Source organism: Agelaius phoeniceus, chromosome 1, assembly GCF_051311805.1.
Source record: "Agelaius phoeniceus isolate bAgePho1 chromosome 1, bAgePho1.hap1, whole genome shotgun sequence".
Lineage (NCBI taxonomy): Eukaryota > Metazoa > Chordata > Aves > Passeriformes > Icteridae > Agelaius > Agelaius phoeniceus.
The window spans coordinates 152,488,703-152,501,805 of NC_135265.1; the positions used below are offsets into that span (position 1 = coordinate 152,488,703).

Here is a 13,103-nt window from a genome sequence, read left to right on the forward strand (position 1 = left end):
AAGTTTCAGGTGCTCCCAGCTCCCGTTTACACTCCATGAAGGCTTTGCTCTCCACATCACTGACAACCAGAGAATCATTAAGGTTGAAAAAGACCTCCAAGATCATTGAGTCCAACCATTAACACAGCACCACCAACATGTTCACCACTAAAGCACATCCTCAAGTGCCATATCCACGTTTTTTGAACACTTCCAGGGATGGTGACTCTACCACTTCCCTGTTCAACCTTTGCTAATGCTTAACAACCCTGACACTGAAGAAGCTTTTCCTAAAATCCAATCTAAAACTCCCCTGGCTCAACTTTAGGCCATTTACTCTCATCCTGTCACTTGTTACCTGGGAGAAGAGACTGACACCCACCTCACTACAATCTCTTTCCAGGTAGTTGTAGAGAGTGATAAGGTGAGCCTCCATTTCTCCAGGAGAGAATGACACTGCCCAGAAGAAATCACCCTCCATCCTACCACATCAGCCAAGGTCCCACCATGTCCCAGTAGCTGAACCTCAGGCCCTTCAGCTGGGAATGTAGCAGGATTAATTTAACCCAAGAGAAAGCACAAGCTGCTTCATAAGTGTTGAAACTGCATCTTACCTATCCAAAATCTAAGCATTTTTTAAAATTATTCTTGGTAGGGTTTTGTTTGGAATGCGTCAGACTCTGGTGTTGGCTTTAAGACACAAAGACCAAAATGTTGGACAGGGCTGAAATCCATGAATCCACTTCCAAGAGAGTGGAGCCCTGACTTTTAGTGGCCTAAAATTATTCAAAAAGTCATCTTTGGGCTGCAGCTCTGTGATGAATTAGCTTTGACAAGGGAGGGAACTCAAGACCTCTCCACAACACTCCCTCCCTGCCCCACACCACGGCTGCCTCTCTGCTCTCTTGCTAATACAAGGGACCAGCAGCTAGTGCTGTAAATCAGATCAATGAAACATTCAGTTAAAAATAACAGCCCAAACCTCCTCCATTGCAGGAGAGCCTTTCAGATCACAAATGATGAAAGTACATTTCTAAAAAAAGTGAGCTGAGTTGACAGCGAATTCTGAGAAGGTGGCAAAATAAACAGCCCTGAGCCCAACCAGCAGAACAAGAGCTGGGCTGCTCCAAGCATTGCTGGGGCTCCAGAATAACCCTGGAAGTGGGAAAACAGGTCTCAATATCCCCTGTTAGTGTTTACTAACTAACTAGTGCATCAAAGATGGTGCCTGGCTCCCACCCTGGTGATGCTGTAGGAGCAGGACATTCAGAGAAGACCACCACCCTTTATTGTGAGCTATTCCTTGGGCATCTCCTTGCCCACTGGGCTATGTTATTCCTGCCTTGTAGCTGGTAGACAGGGAGAAAAAGTTGGGATGCAGCTTCTGGGATCAAGAAACATCATCCTTGTGGTACCCACAAGCACTCAGCCTGTGGTGCTGGCTGAAACTGTGAGGGAAAAGAGAACATCCCTGAGGTTTCTTACAACTATTTTTATGATTGATGCTGGGAAAGAGGACAGGGAGTGGGGAGTAAGTTTTTTTCCCCCTTTTTTCATGTCATCTAAGCACCAACTAACAAAAAAAACCAGATGTTTTCATCCTGGATTCCAGATGGATGTCCCTCTGCAGCAGGGGGATGCACCACAGCATCTCGCCTCACATTTCCAATGCTGGGATTCAACACAGCCACTGCAACTTTTAATGCCTTTTACAAACATCTAATTCACTCTGTATTAATCCCTCAGAGCAGCTACTCCTTCATTTTACCCTTGGAGACATCAAGCTAAAATATTCATCGTCTTGAGCACAAAAACCTACAGCTCTAAGCAGTTGTTGAGGACAGAGGATGTGCTGTTACCCAGTTCTCTGATATATACAGCAGTATAACACCATCCTTGCAATAAAAGTACAGAATGAGCCTCTAAAGATGCCTTTTACTAGATGTTTGTAAGTGGATTTAGGTTTAATGACAAGCTCCTCTTGCTTATTTCCTGCTTTTACTCATCCTTCTTTTTGCGGGGAAGGTGGCTGACAGGGGCTGTTCTTTCTCAAGCTTAATATTAAATAAAAGAAACCCAAAAATATATTGAAAATGCCCTCTTAAGTCATGGCACAAGGCATATTTCAAATGAATGCAGCTGAAAACCTCCAAACTATCAAAAAGCTACTTCAATAAGGGATTTGCACTTACTTGAGACATTCAAGGCATTGACACAACTTCTAAAACGATTAATCTCTTCCAAGTATTTTAACTCAATTAAATTGACAAAATCTCCAGCACAGGAAGGTGACAACAAGCCCATGGCCCACATTTCAGTCTTCCCAGGCTACAGAGGGTTTCCCAGAGCTCAGTGTTTCAGGGAGAGCTTTCAGGCAGTCTCTCAGCTGACTCTTGCAGGCCATGTCCAGATATGCCCAGAAATCTTTAGCACTGAAGGGGCAAACCATGGGTGTGTGCATTAACTCGTGTGTGCATTCCACATCTCAGCAAATCACAAACACGGAACACGACCTGACACACTATTTAAATTTGACCTTTGACTACAACAGAGCCAAAGCAAGGTGATTCCAGCCCATAAATATTCCTGACTCCACCAGCACTGAAGATGCCTTTTTTCAGCCTCCATACCTTGAAGGGAAACAAACAAAAGCATTGAATCCCTGCAGTTGCTTCACCTTAAATAGACAGAAGGGAGGTGCTGACACTGAAGTGATGCTTTGCAGTTCAGGCAATCTGTGTTCAACTGCCAGGCTTGACTAAGCTCTGGATGCAGCAGGAGAATTAAAGAGAAGCCACAGTCCTCTCACCTCATCCAAAGCACCCTGGAGCTGCAAAATGCATGGGAGGGACTCCTGGTTGAAAGGGATGTTACTGTGCTTCAGTACAGCACAGCAAGGAAAGGACCTGCATAATTTTAATTTCTAATGTTCAAAAAGATTAAATTAAAATAGTCAAGGAAATCACAAATATAGAAAGACACAACAATTGTAATCAAGGTGGCAAGAAACTGGCAATGTGATTACCACTGGAATGGTTTGGGAGTTACCCAGAACTGGTTCATACCCTTGATCAAGGCATTTCTTTGCATCAACCTCCTGCAGTAGGCAGATAAAATGTAGCTGTTCCATCTACATAAAACGTGTTTAGATACATAAATCCTTGCAAAGTGGCTTTTTATTTTGAGGCAAAACCAGAAAGAATTATACGCTGCATTAAATATTTTCTTCTTTGTCCTCTTCTCGACTGTCTGCAAGATCAATTAAAGTGCTTTTGCATAAAACAGGCAGAGAGGAACACGTTCCAAAAAATAAATAAATAACAACGCCACTCTTAGCTTTCAGTATGATGCCTGAAGAAAACAAGCATAACGACTTAAAGATTCCCACAGTGAAAAAGAAGAAAATGATGAAGGTTTAATCATACACTTACAAGTCGGCAAGACACATTTCTCAAGTCTTAATATCTCTTGTGAAATTTTAAGCGCTCAGACACAAATATTAGCAACAAGCTGCAGCAAGCTGAGTCGTTTCCCCTGCCCTCACACAGAAATATGTGCAAGTCCCTCCCTTGCACTCACACACACACATTTGCTGCTTCCATCACTTTTCTATTTGCAAAAATATCCCAATGAAACTATGGCCATTTAAGATGTTATGATTTAAAACGTTCCTCGACTTACGGAGGTCTCACTGTCCTGGAGCTCAGCAACCTCTCTGTCCAGCTGCATTGCAACATCTGGAAGCACCAGCAGGATTTCCCCACAGGCTGAACAGCAATGGGACTCATGGCCTTGGCATGGAGAGACAATGCTCAGATCAACTGCTCCCCCAGTTACCAATGGGGAGCGGGGGAAAAGGGAGAGAGATCACCCCACCAAAAAAACTCAAGATCTTTACTCTCCCTCAAAATGTCCTTTATCATGTCTGCACAGGGCAAGGGAGGAACTGTTCCCATCAAAACCCCATCATCATAAGTTCTAAGGAAGAAATATTTTATACTGAGGGTGGAGAAACATTGGCACAGGGTGCCCAGAGAAGCTGTGGCTGCCCCATCCCTGGAAGTGTTCAAGGCCAGGATGGGGCTTGGAGCAACCTGGGATAGTGGGAGCTGTCCCTGCCCATGGCAGGGGGGTTGGAACTGGATGATCTTTAATGTCCTTTCCAACCCAAACTATTCTGTTATTCTGTGACCCTATCTGGCCCCAGAGACTTGTAATGGCCTAAGTGGCACAGCAGGTCACTGACCATTTCCCCTTGGATTGTGGGGGCTTCATTCTGCTCCCTGTCCCTCCAGCTGTGGGACTCATCCCACCATGTTTCTCTCATGGCAGTTTTGCCATATTTTTCCAGCTGCAGAGGGGCTTCCAGGTGCCCCTGTTTGTTGCCCATGCTGTGGTGCAACTCCAGCTGGGCTACTGTTCCCACACCTCTTTTTGGGAAAGGAGCCCTAATTCCTACAGAGCCATTTTCATGGTTTTGAACACATCAATAACCCTGCTGCCTTTGCTGCTGCAGGGATCTCCATCCCCTGCCTCCACTGAGACAGCAGAGCAAAGGGCCTCACTCACACAGCACCCCACGATAACAAAACCCAAAAATCTGCGGGTGACACCAGGCTCAGGGCCAGGTATTGATCTACTGGATCTTCCTGGTTCTTCCTCATCATTCCCTACAACTGGAAGGGTAGAGGGGAACACTACGAGTGTTTCTGATCCCTTAACCAGTAAACCTCACAACAAAACATGAAAGAACTGAGAGGAGAGAGAAATCACTGCTCTACACAATTGAAACACGAGAAGAACAACTTGCAATAATAAAATAAATCTAAAAAATAAGCCCACACAAAAAAGAAAAACGAATAACCAAGAAATGAAAACAAAAGCTAAGAGGTGAATAATTCATTCAGGCAATGTGCAGTGCACCTATTCTACCTGAATTGTTTACATGGAAAGTTCATGGTTTAATCAGAACTGCCGGAACAAGAAAAACCAGAGTCATAAGTGCAACATTTATCTTGAGTAAATGAAATAGGTCTCTGGGTAAGGCATTTTCATTTAAAACAGAAAAAAAAAAAAAATAGGTTGCAGTTTGTGACGTGACCAGCAAGGGGAGTTGGTGCCCAGAGCTTTCAGGGAACCACGCAGATGCAGTTTTGGGTGGAGAAAACTCAAATAAACAATTCTGAGGTAGTGACATTGATAAAACATTGAAGACTGCCAGAGGATGCTGGAAGATGATAGACAGAGAGCAGAAAACCCACTAACCTGGAAAAGAGAGAGGGCTTGAGAGATACTAGAGTAGAAAAATAATCATGTTTTGCTCGGAAATCGGACTTTCTGTCCCTGCTAGACTTACTGGAGAGCATGTAATGAACAGCTCTTAGAGGGAAAAATTCCCCATTCCACCCCCATTCCACACCTTCAAAGAACCTGCCTTTGTCCAAGTCCAAGAAAGGAAGGAGTCGAACCCCCATATGTTGGTTTCAAGCCAACTGCATAGAGCACATATGCTTCTTTCTCATAAAGAGATGTTAGTACAATAATTACATGGCCCTGTCAAGACTAAATTGCAGGTGAAAACCCAGCACATCTCCACCTAAACATGGCCAACCACTCACAATTTAACTTCCAAGACGCCTCCTCACCTATTATAGAAGAAATGAAATCAAGCCAGGATGGATCTTAGGATAAGAAAACAAGGGTTAATCTCAAAATACTTCTGGGTACAATATTCTGACAGAAACATGAAAAGACTTTGGCCAGTTCCTCTGGTGGCCTTGATGAGACATCCAGGAGGGTACCAGATGTCTGGGAGAAGATGTCAGAGAACTAGGGCTAACCAGGCACTTTATCCCTGACCCCCAGAACCAGAGCAAACTGGGGAAAAAACAAAACTATTAAACACAACTATTAAAAACAACCCTCACAAGGAGTGGGATTTAATAATATTATCCAGCATTTAAAGCAGAATGCCAGCAGTAGGAACTCATTAGGCTCTGTTTGGGGAACAGCAGCAAAATCACTGCTGCAGCTCCAGCCATGCTGGGCTTGTCAACAGAAACGGGGCCACCCTGGGCTCCGGGGCCACCGGGAGGGGCACTCAGAGCTTTCCTTCCTCTGCCCCGTTAATCTCATTAACCTCGAATTTACTCTGTTGTTGGTAATTACTCAGAACGTTAATAGGCACATATTTATGCATATTATTTACTGGATGTTACAAAATCTCTTCAGCTCTGCGTATGAATTGGGGCTGGAACAAGCCAAGGCTCCAAGTGCTATGAAAAACAGGAGTAGAGAAATGAAAAATACTTTTTAAAATTTAAAAACCTTTTTTAATTCCTTAAAAATTTAAAAAAAGCAACCTTTTTAGGAGTTGTTTCAAATTTCTTCAGTATCTTCAGTTTCTTTGTGCAATATAACCAAAGAATTCAGATAACTATATCCATTTTAGATATATCAGAATCATTTTAGATATATCATTTTAGATATATCAGAATCCATCCATTTTACTAATTCTGTTATAACATCCTAACAAGGAAAAACAGACACTAAACCAAAAATACCCAAGAAAATATTTATTTCCTCCTATTAAGCTGGAGCCCATGAAACAACCATTCCAGCCATGATACAAATTACTGTTAACGATATTCCAGGTGGGAAAACCAGATTGCAGTTTAAGAAAACTGTTATTGCTGTTAAAGAACTCCATAGGTTTTACAGACACAGTCTGCTGCACCTTGAAAAATGGAACTTTCACTGACCATCTGTTCCTAGCAGAGAACACCCAGCAACTCTGGCTTTGGCCAGAAAGCCCAACTCAAAGTCAACGTACCATGAACAGGGGGACATCCCAGAGCTCAATGTACAGCCAAGATCAGAAGTCAGGGGGAGAATCTGGATGGAGATCACCCAGTGGTAACCAGTTAAAACAAAGAAACTACTACTGCAAGAGCAGCAAATGTGATCCAGAGGGGAACATTTGCCAAGAGCAAAGCCCACAGCATTCCTAGCACACGCCAGCTCCACAGCCTCCTCCACAACATGCAGTATCACCTCCAATGAGCTGAAAGGATATGGAGAAAACCAACCAAAATCAAAGAAAAAAAATGAAATGAGAAGGATTATCAAGGAAAGAAAGCAGCAAAAATTACCTCACCCACAATTTTAGTCTGCTGTGCTGTGGAGCCACTTGTTGGGAACTTGGCAGCAATAACCCAATGGACCCAAGGCCCAGCTCAGCAGTATAGTTCCTGTTTAGATAAAAGGGAAAATAAAAAGAAAATCAGATGTGAAAAGCACAAACAGGCTTTTATCTGCTCTGTTTCCCTCAGCCTGAAGCTCAGGGATTCCCAAGACTGAGGTTTTAGCTGTATCTTTAGATTCAACTGGGAGTTTTCACACCCTGTGAATTTGTTAAACATATCCATATATTAGGCAAGCTTTGCTTTTGGCCCACACAATGTCTGTTGACAATGGAACACACACAAAAAAAAAGGAAACAAAAGAACATTCCTTCCCTTTCTTTTCAGGGTGCAAACATTAGGGGATGCCTAGTGAAACACAGCAAATAATTTTCATTTTCTGCAATTTGTGATTTCACATTATTTTCATTTCCCCCCGTTTAGCCATGCCCTATTTTATAGTCAGTATTAGCCAGTAAAACTGGTTTTATTATGTTTTTAGTACATTTTTATGCATTTCCTACAAAAAGAAAGCCCATGCAAATATAGGGATTGCTGAGAGAGAACCACACCACTGAGACAACCAAGTGGACCCAGCACTGGACTTTTAAACATTTTCAGGGATGGTGATTCCATCACTTCCCTCAGCACTCTGTCCAATGCTTGACCAGGCTTTCAGTGAAGAAATTTTTCCTATATCCAATTCAAACCTCCCCTGGTGCAACTTGAGGCCATTTCCCTTCATCAAGAACAGCATCCATAAGGATCCAGAAACTCAGATAACTCCGGAGACTGTCATTTCCCACACACACTTTCACAACTGCTTGTGGGGTTTTTTTGCCCAAATTTGGAAACTAATGCTCCAGAAGGAATTTAAGATACTTTTTAACAAAGTTTATTATGCTTTAATAAAAAATAAAAGAGAAAAGAAGAAAAAGAAGGGCTTAGGCAACTCAGGTAGAGGCACTTATACACTGGGCAAAGTACAGAAATAAAAATATTACAGACTTTTTACAGCAGTTAATCCTCAAAGAAAGTGTTTTAATGAAAATTCTGGTATTTTGGGCCTGCTTTAAGCAGGAGGAGCATCACCACACAGGAGACAGCCTTCCAGACAAACCATGAAAGCCTTCTGATCCCTCCTTATGATGGGATGGTGAAGTAAAATCACATGGGATGACATCAGGGCCAAAGAGAGCAACAAAGGATGCCTAAGGAGCTCCTGCCTTGAGTTTTTCTGCTCTTAGAAAAACCATCCAATTACCCTTTCCTTCTCTTTGATTACACAGTCAACTTCAACACCTTCAAAAGCCAACACCTCCAAAACATGGGGAAAAAATAATGATTAAGAGCCTTTAAGTTAAAGTACAGTACCCAGAACGAGCTTTCAAAGACAGGGTAAATAAGGAAGACCTTTAAATTTAAAGATGTTGCTCAGCAGCACCTTGTCATGCCACATCACACAACACTTCCTTGTTATTTCTCTGGCCAAAGGTCAAAATTCCTCTTCCCAAGTGACAAGCCTTCAGATTAAAAGAGTGGTGAAACTTTTACATCCAACCAATTCAGGAACAATCCACATCTCCATCCTGGAGATTTTCCTACATTATTGCAATTGAAGGTGGGGAGAAATAAATGACATAACTTGTCTCAAACTGAGGCAGTCATGCTCCAAATGAAAACAGAATTATTTGTGCAGTACACAGAGTCCAGCACTGAAATCTCAGGATGTTCTTGGATGCTAAGGTAGGAGTTTCTATCACCCTCATGTAGCCTTGGGACAAGCATTTTTAAACTGCCTGTACAAGCAAAAAACCAGTGGCCATTTCAATTTTCCAGAACAAGCTAAGCCATGGCACACCCCATCCTGCCAAGTGGGGATTCAGTTCCTTAAGTGCAGAAACCTGGAGGTCCAATTTCCCAGATATATCATTATGCCCTTCTCCCAGAGCACCCAGGCAGCCCTAGGAGGATGAAAACCAATACTGGAATGATCAAACCCCCCCCACATTGCACATGAGACTTCTTGCCCATCCATCTTCTCCTTATCTCATCCTCCCACCAGTTCCATCCCCCAAATTGATGTTTTCTTCTCCAATTCTATCTTTTTCTGGTGGTTTCTCCTCAGCAGGGGCTCTCCTTTGTGTCCCTTTTTCATTCTCCATACAAGAATGCAAGAGGGACGTGGTCCTTGGTTGGCATCCACTGGGACAACTCCATTTTAGGGAGGAATTAATGACAACTCTGCCCACCTGCAGGTTTTGGGTTTTGGTTTTTTTTAAGCTATCGTGTATGTAACTCACATGATGTCAGTACAGGAATATCACTCTAAGGCTCTGGAAAGTAAGGGGCGGGTTTTCCTCGTTTCTATGGTTATGAGCAATTTTAATGACCAACCTAAATAAAAAGGCTGGAAGAGAGAGAAAGTAGGAAGGAGTGAGGTGGGCGTTTAATTTTGATTGACAAGACAGAGCAGAACTAGTTAAGATCTGTCAAATGCTTGCTGAGGATCACAAATCCTCAGCACATTCTACGGCAGACAGAATTAGTCTAAATGCACAGCTTTACAAAAATATTTCTTATCTGCTGAGATGAGAGTTCAGCATTCCAGCTGCCCCACAGAAAGCAGCTGGTGTCGTAACTACCAAAGGAACTAAGGTAGGGCCAGAAAAAAATAATACATGTATATTTTAATTATTTGTATTTGATTTTTAAGTATTAACAGCTACAATGTCTTAATGTGTCTTAATTTTTGTCTCTGACCTATATAAATAAAAATGTTTATGTAAGATGACGGCATTCTCAAGATTTTTAACTACTAAGACAACAATTTTAAAGGTATTATCAAAGGCACCACACTGGAATCACATCTGCATCACATGAAACGTTGTATAAATACAGACTATGGAGATAATTCCTGCAATAAAGACCTTAAAATAGGAGACTGAACGCAGAAGGAGTTGAACACAGATTTGATGGGAAATTTCAGGAAACACAATCTGGAAAGACAAAAACACTGGCATAACAGTCAGCTGCGATGTTCCCTGATACATCACCAAAAACAAGCTTTGGGGAAAATGAAGAACATTCCTGCAAATGAAATAATCCAGAAGGAAGAATAATGGAGAGGTGGAGACATGGAGCATTTCAAACTCGGGAGCAGAGTTCCATCACCTTGGAGGGAAGAATCAATATCTCATCAAGGCACAAGGCAGCATGAGAAGACTAAACCAGCATCTTGTGTTTAAGGCCGGCGAGAAGCAGGATGCACCAAAGACAGACACAAACAAGATCCAAGATGTGCCTGAACCAAACTCAAAAGATGTTTGTCTTGTTCTCACTTGGCTCTGTTGGGATGCAGGCAGGACACAGTGATCTTCACAGGGCTACACACCCATGAGCTTTGCTATTTTATCAAATGATGTTACAATTTTAAGGAGGGAAAAAGCTCGGCAAGAGAGGATGAGGTTACAAAAGAGGGAAGTCAACAGCTCCGGAGATGCCTGCCAACAGGATCTGCACTTAGAGCGTGCAGTTTTGGCAGAGAACATTCTCAAAATCTGATATTTAAAAGTCTCATGGTGTTGGAACACGTAATTAAAGTAAAAGCATACAAGTGAACTAAGATCTGATCAACACAAACTTGTATCAAAGTCAGAATGTGTTCCCACAGAGTCTCAGCCACCTGGTTCTTCCATGCTTCGTTCAAAGTGAGAAAAATTAGCTACCAACTACTTTTATTCCCACTCAAAATCATCCCTCTCCAGCCTCTAAAAGGGATGGATTTGTAACAATCTTCAAGAATCAAAAAATTTCAAAAAACCACCAAAACTCACATGTTGTTTTAATTTACTGCCACTTTTCAATTCTAGAGCAATATATTGGGTGTGATATGAACTTTTCCTTCACCTATCAATGCCCAGGCATTGATGGGTGAAGGAAACAAAGAATAATGAAAACACCTACAATTTCATCCTTGCTCCTCAAGAACTGGAATAAATGAAAGAATTCAAATCTTCCATTGAGAAAAGCCCTGAGGAGAGGAAGGACTTGGGGATATTGGTGGATGGGAAGCTCAACATGACATTATAAATGGCAATGTGGCTGCTCCATCCATGGAAGCGTCCAAAGCCAGGCTGGACAGGGCTTGGAGCAACCTGGTCTACTGGAAGGCATCCCTGCCCACAGCAGAGGGTCAGAACAAAATGATCTTTCAGATCCCTTCCAACTCAAACTGTTCTAATATATTACAAATTTACTGCTGTTTCCTTCCTAGTAGTGCCAACATGAACTCAATAGCCAAGAAAATAAACAAAAAAAACCCCAGCAAAAATAAGGAATTCATGTGTGATCTGATTTCTTACTGCAAGGTTTCCAACAGCCAAGCCATCCACTACCAAGTTGAAGAGAAAAGTCCAAGCAGTGTGGAATCAGCTGGCACAAGCTCATTTTTTCACCAGGTAATGCCTCGAAACCTCCCAAACCAACTCTGCTGCCATCAGAGCCGCCTCTTCCTTGGACAGCGCCCAGGAACTGCTCACAAATGAAATCCAACCAAATTTATTGCTTCTGAAAGCCTGGAAATTTCAGTTACAGAGGTGATGTGACATTTTGTTTCACCAATGCTAATCTAATACCTTTTTAAAGGTGCATACGTTTCACCCTGTTGGCTTCCAACACTGAATTACCAGCTCTGCTAAGCTTCAGAATAAATGAGACGAGCATGGCCTCCAGGCAAAATCCCTTTGCTGTAATCTTTATTCAAAACACACTGCTCTGGAGCCTTGCATGCATTGCCAAAAATCGCCTTGAGGTTTGCTCTTAAGATGGCAATTTGCATATCAACATTTTGCTGCAGAGCTTACCCAATGTCCCTGCTATTATTTTAATACTCTGCTGTGGGCGGCCCCCTGAGCAGCTCACAGAAGTGCAGGCTAAAAATATTCCTGCCTTCCCCACCGGCTCCACACATGACCACAGCGAGCGCCGGCTTGGATGCAAAGCCGGCAGTGATGGCATCCACCCGCCTCTCCAGGAGGATGCTCAGGCACCAAGGTGCTCAAAAAAACATGGCAAGAAGGAGAAAAGTAGCTCTGCGTGGATGGAGGAAAATGCACAGGCACTGGAAGAGGAAGAGCACAGAAGGAACTGGTTTTACATGGGCATCGGGAGAGGTTTATTCGCGTGCGAGACATTCTTGGGAAAACACATTAAGAGGTAATAAAGCAGGTGAGGGAGGCACTGCCTGGGATATGAATTTAAGATGATGCTGAACAGAGGAAGGGGAAAAATTCTCAAGCACAGAAGGGGAGCGATGCCGGGCGGACGCGAGCACAGCCTGATTCATGCCCCAGAAGGGAGATTCCAATCCCGCTGGCAGCACCACGTTGACGACAGCGCAAGAAAAAACATGGATTGCAGGTTTTTCTCCTTGCCCTCCTCCCCCTCGCCCAGCAAACCCCAGGCTCAGAGGTTGTAATTATTTCTGGCAAGGTGTAAACAGGTCTGGGAAATGAAACTGAAAACTGGAGCTATTTATGAGATGTCACGCAGGGAATCGGCATCGGAGCCCAGCTACCAAATCAGCAAGTGCAAGGTCACCCTGGTCTGCTCAGAACTTTGCAAAGTGTTCTTTCAGACAGCCAGGCAAAATAACCAGAGGCTCAGTCCGCCCAAGATGGTGAGTTAATGGAAACAGAGGGTGGAGAACCACCAGAGGACATTGCTCCAGCCAATAACAAGGGATTTATCATGATGCTGGTAGGCTTTGAGATGATGTCCATGGAGATGACAACCAACTGCCTCTCTGGGGTGTGGGAGAGGAGCAAGGAGGACATCAACCCATAAGTCTCCCTCAACCAAGTTGTTGTAGAGGAAAGCAGCCAAGGGACTCATCTGCCTGGAACTGTTCCAGGCCAGATTGGATGGAGCTTGGTATAGTGG

At 43.1% G+C, this 13,103-nt stretch overlaps 1 protein-coding gene across 6 annotated transcripts in view; it reads right to left on the minus strand.

The window, feature by feature from the left end:
* TSNARE1 (t-SNARE domain containing 1) overlaps nucleotides 1-13,103 on the minus strand; it is a 469,579-nt gene that overhangs the window by 447,196 nt on the left and 9,280 nt on the right. For 3 of the 6 annotated variants that reach the window (XM_054647423.2, XM_077189516.1, XM_054647406.2), the window contains exon 2: nucleotides 7,136-7,229. The exons of 1 other annotated variant lie outside the window; for it this stretch is intronic. The gene's annotated coding sequence lies outside the window, so the exon portion shown is untranslated. Of the gene's footprint in view, nucleotides 1-7,130; nucleotides 7,230-13,103 lie in introns of all 6 variants that reach the window. 2 more of the 6 variants (XM_054647416.2, XM_054647396.2) reach the window with 2 other exon arrangements.